Source organism: Pinus tabuliformis, chromosome J, assembly GCF_031772625.1.
Source record: "Pinus tabuliformis cultivar Carrire ecotype Pingquan chromosome J, CPIR1, whole genome shotgun sequence".
Taxonomy (NCBI): domain Eukaryota; kingdom Viridiplantae; phylum Streptophyta; class Pinopsida; order Pinales; family Pinaceae; genus Pinus; species Pinus tabuliformis.
In genome coordinates this window covers 1,140,972,905-1,140,978,582 of record NC_142295.1, presented here as the reverse complement: position 1 = coordinate 1,140,978,582, position 5,678 = coordinate 1,140,972,905, and the positions used below count along the sequence as shown (strand labels likewise).

Genomic DNA, 5,678 nt, shown 5'->3' with positions numbered 1-5,678 from the left:
CAATACTAATATGGATCGTTCGATCACAATCATCATGCACCATTTGATCCATTAAATGAAAATTAAATGATTGAGGGTTACATGTTCACCTCCAATGGCTCTCCTAAACCATTGATCTAGTTTATTGTATTTTTATATCCAGCGAATGATTACTTTGTGTTAAAACAATGCATAGCTTCTAGTTTGATATCAACATCGACTATTAGATCAAGAAGATGTCAAATCTACCAAAGTGATTTTTTTATGGTTTGAGCATATCTAAGTCAAATATCGATATGAACCATTGAACTATGTCAAACTCATCAATTAGGTCATGTGGGTTTGTAACTCATAAATTAGATTTTACATTTAATTTAATTAAATACAAATATTTATTTCTAATTTAGTTAAATGAGAATGTTTAGATTTTACATTTAATTTGGACAAATACAAATATTTTAATTTAGTTAAGTGAAAATTTAAAAAAATCATGTATCTAACAATTTTCACACAATCAATAAAGAAAAATCTAAATATATCTAAATTTAAAACAAATTATGCTAAACAAGTGATATATTGGATTACAATTATACCAACATAGATCCATAACCCGGATCAAATCTCTTGAGATACAACCTTCTTTTAAAGTGAAAAGAGATTTGATACAACCCTCTTTTAAAGTAAAAAGAGATTTGACCCCTCTCGGTCTTGATAGATCCAAACCTCTTTTAAAGTGAAAAGAGATTTGATACAAACCTCTTTTAAAGTAAAAATATATTTTATGCATTAACATCCAAACCTCTTTTAAAGTGAAAAGAGATTTGATACAAACCTCTTTTAAAGTAAAAAGAGATTTTATGCATTAACAACAAAGGTTTCCTTCTTCCCTCCTATATTTATAGCGCAAACTCCTATATTTAACCCAATACATCTTTCCATTGCTCCTTGATTTTTGCTCCTCAATTTTTTCTCCTGCACAATCGTAATGTCAAAATCTGAAAATCACCCTACTTTCTCCAGACCATTGTAATGTCAAAATCTAAAAATAGCCCTACTTTCTCCAGAGTTATCAACAAATTATTGTAACTCCTATCAAAATCAATGTTATCGGAACTAAATCAGTTTCGGAAAAACAATCGGTCTGACCGGTTTGGAGGAAAAACCAGTCTGAACTGGAAAAGACTAGTTCAGTGACCGCTTCCGTTGGTCCGCTCGACCCACGGTTGCATGGCCTAGCCATTAAAAAAATATCTTTGTTTTTATTTCTAATTACTATTCCTAATTTATAACCTAATCTAGCACCCCCCCCACCCAAAAGCTATTTAAACACCCCCACCCCCTCTATTTCACTCACACTATTCATTCGAGTCTCTTGCAATTCTTGAGCTGAGTTCTATGAGAAGAATTCAGAAAGTTTTTTGTAGGGTTGTTTTGAGGGATATTTTTTGCGGATTTGAAGATCTAATTGGAGTCTTGGAGAGTTATTAGGTTGGAAGATTTTCGAGCTACTTCAAAGAATTTTTTTTTCCAGAGATATTTGGGTTTTCTTTAGTGGTTTTTTGAGCTGGTGGAAGATTTTTTTTTGGGGTGGGTGGAGGGGTGCTACATTACTGATTTCAGAGGATTTTGGAGCTGATATTCTCCAAAAAATTTAGAGGGTAAATCAAGGAAATTTTTGCCATTTTCTTTTGTTCCATTTTTCTCCAAAAATTAGTTTTTTAATTTCTCAAAAAAAGTAAAAACTCCAGTGTTTTTATGTAGATTTGTAGGGGTTGCTCCAAAGTTGATTTTTGAGGATTTTCTTCGAAAATCTATTATTTCTTTCCTAAAAAATTTAAAACCCTAATGTTTTTATGCGGAATTCAAATTTGTAATTTTTTGTTGGAAAAAACATTGTGGTCATTATTTTCTTCTATTTTTTCTCAACAATTATTGAAATTTGCAAGGTTATTTTGAGGGATTTCATTGGCAAATTCCTGAGGGAGATTTTGGAGTTGATTGAAGACTTTATTTTTCAGATTGGTTGGAGATTCTTCTCTTCTCAAAATTTACAGATCTTCTCTAGGTATTTCATTGCCTCTACTCATCTTTTATTTTTCTCTATAAAAAAATGCCACAGAATTCTAAAAACCTTAGGATTTTTTATGCATATTTTTCATTTCTTCCTCATGGCCCCCAAAAACAAGAATGATCCAGCTTGGATTCACTGCCATTTAAATGAACAAGGGATAAAAGTCTGCAACTATTGTGGGAAAAATTTAAGGGTGGGGGATCTATAGAATTAAAAAGCACCTAACACATTGGAGAGGGCAAGTAAAACATTGTGAAAATGTTTCTGATTATCTTAAAGCAGAGATGCAAAGTTTAATTGAAGTCTGCAGTGAAGAAAATGGAAAAACAAAAGAATTAAAAAATATATAAGCGAAAGTCAAAAGGATGATGATATGCTTAGTGACCTTGATTTTAAAGAATATGTGCCCAGTTTTGAAGATTCCTCTAGTTTCCCTACTAGATTTGGAGAGGGTAGTTCAAGTGCTTTTAACTTGAAGAGGATAGTCATGCGTAGAGGGATTGACTCCTTATTTGTGCCCCACACCACCCCTAGTTCTAAACCAACCCTTGATGCTAAATGAAAGAAGATAGAGAAGGAGGTTACATATGAATGCATTGCTAGATGGTGGTATGATTCAAACATACATTTTAATGCTACTAATTCTGCATATTCTCATCTCATGATTGATGTTATAACTTTATGTGGAGCAGGCTTCAAAGGCCCTAGCTTTCATGATATCAGGGGGGAAATTTTACAAAATGAGGTCCAAAGAATACAAGAGTACCTTACAGAGTTCAAGCAATCATGGACCAAAACAGGATCCACAATCATGTATGATGGATGGACTGATGGTAGACCTCACGCCATAATAAATTTCTTAATTGCTTGTCCAAAATGTACTATGTTTCTCAAATCTATTGATGCATCTGATCACGTGAAGGATGCACAATTTCTATTTTGTATTTTGGATGAAGTAGTTAAGGAAGTAAGGGTTGAAAATGTGGTACAAGTTATCACAGATAATGTATCTAACTATGTTGCAAGAGGAAAGATGTTGGAGGAAAAACACAACAATTTAGTGGTCTCCATGTGCAGCCCATTATTTGGACCTCATGCTTGAGGGATTGGCCAAATTGAGTGGGTGAAGAAGTGTGTGGAAAATGAAAAATCCATAACCAGGTACATCTACAACCACTCATGGGTTTTGAACCTTATGAGAAAGCACACAGGGGTTAAAGAGCTTGTTCGATCAACCATCACATGATTTACAACCAACTTCCTTTTGTTGCAATCCCTTGTTCAACAAAAATCGAACTTGAGGGAGATGTTTTCATGTGATGAATGGAATTCATCCTAGTGGAGTAAAAGGTTGAAGGGAAACAGATGGTTGACCAAGTATTTGATAAAATATTTTGGTCAAAGGCAGAGGAGATTATGCTATTTAGTGAACCTCTTGTCAGAGTTTTATGGATGGTGGATAGTGATAAATTTGCAATGGGGTTTGTTTATGAAGCCATGGATCAGGGCAAGGAACAAATAAAGGCAGCATATGGGGATAAAAGGCAAAAGTGCATTCCTCTATGGAGAACCATTGATGAAAGATGGAACAAACAACTCCATAGACCTTTACATGCAGTCGACTACTAAAATCCAAGGTATGTAATTTTGGATTTCAATGCTCATTGCTTATAAATTATAAGTTTTAACTTTTAACTTTTAGTTTTGTTCACTTGATGAATATGTTTTTGTTTGGTGAATTTTGAAGGTACCACTACAAATTTTGAGGTTGATGGGGAGGTTTTAGGGGGATTGTATACTTAAATCCAGGGTATTTAATTTTGGATTTAAATTCTCATTGCTTATAAGTTATAAGTTTTAACTTTTAACTTTTAGTTTTGTTGACTTGATGAATATGTTTTTGTTTTCTGAATTTTGAAGGTACCATTACACTACAAATTTTGAGGTTGATGGGGAGGTTTTAGGGGGATTTTATAAATGCATTGAGCGCATGGTCCTAGATTCCAAGACTCAAGATCAAATTCATAACAAGCTCTTGAATTTCAGTGAGAGTATTGGTACCTTTGGAATTTCTATGGCTATAAGAAATAGAACAAAGAGTCCCCCAGGTAAGAACTGTCAAAATTTGCAAATTCTTATATTAATAATTTACTTTCAAATTCATTTGCTAATACTTTTTTTCCTTCCACCCTTTTTGTAGCTTATTGGTGGCAACAATTTGGTAGTGAATGCCCTCAATTGCAAAAATTTGCAATTCGAATTTTGAGCTAGACATGTAGTGCTTCAGGGTGTGAGCGAAATTGGAGTGTGTTTGAGTGTATACACACTAAGAAGAGGAACCGTTTGGAGAAAAAGTGGTTGAATGACATGATTTTTGTTCAGTACAAACTTAGGTTGAGGCGCAACCAATTGCTGAATAAAAATCCCTAAATCAAGCAACATTGTCTTGGTTGACTTTGATCCAACATCAGAATGGGTTGTGGAGAGTCAAGCACCAACATTTGACAATGAAGACCTTTCTTGGTTGGACTTGGACCCACCTCCACAGGATGAAAAGGCAAATATATCAAAAGCACCAGTAGCAGCTTCAGGTCTAGGGGAATCAAGCCATAGTCCCATTGCAGACATGAATGCTACTCATTCTTCAAATGAGGATGAGAAGGATGATCGGGAATCAGAGGATGATTTTGATGATGATTGATGATTTGATCATTGATTTTCTATAATTGTAGCTTGTAGTATTGTGGGTTGTAGTATAATGCTATGACCTATCATGTTATTTTGGACTACAAAGGCCTTTTAGAGCTTGCTTCTTGATGTTTATAATATTTTTGGTACAACGATGTTTTGCACTAAGTGGTATTTTGGTTATATGCACTATTATTTGCTATATAAATGAGAAATTTTGCATATTTGTTTATAAATGGTTTCTATTCATATGGATGCACATGAATATATCTGTTTTTTCTTTAAAATATGAATATTTTATGTGTTTTTGGTAAACCAGATTTTTTTTGGTTTTTTCCAGTTTTGGTTTGGTTCCGACCGGTTCCCGATCCACAAGGTTTTTTGGTTCGGTTTCGATAACATTGATTAGAATGACCAAATCCACACCCACATACAATATTAAACACTACAATAACCTCATCAAATATCTTAGCCCTGGTTAAAAAATCAATCAACATATCCAAAACCATTAAATTCTGACATTGATTCACCAAATACTGAATAGTTTCCAACACTGAATCCTTACCCTTTTCCATCACAAGATGCTAAAGCAAAGCCTGGGCATAAGCCCACATTCTGCTTTTGCTCACGATATCGATTGTAACACAATACGATTCAACTGTGTGTTGAAACCCTAGTTGTTTTCCTACCCATAGAAAAAACTCTAGAGCAACTCATGGTTCGTCCCTATATCATAACAACATTGTGATGACTCGGGAAGGCATTAATCAATATGGGCACCATTTTTTGTAGCAAATTCCATTGATTGTGATGCACAAAACCACAAACTTGATCCATAATATCAGAGTCTAAGGTTTCGACAATGGGACTTCATTGTTTTCTACAAGAAAACCATTGTTATATGTCGAATTTGGTTTTTAAGGATATTGAAAGAATAGTA

The 5,678-nt window shown here is 34.0% G+C and overlaps 1 pseudogene; it reads left to right on the top strand.

Annotated features, from left to right (window-relative positions):
• The first annotated feature begins 3,415 nt into the window (after nucleotides 1-3,415).
• LOC149231122 (uncharacterized) lies at nucleotides 3,416-4,751 on the top strand (annotated as a pseudogene).
• The last annotated feature ends 927 nt before the right edge of the window (nucleotides 4,752-5,678 follow it).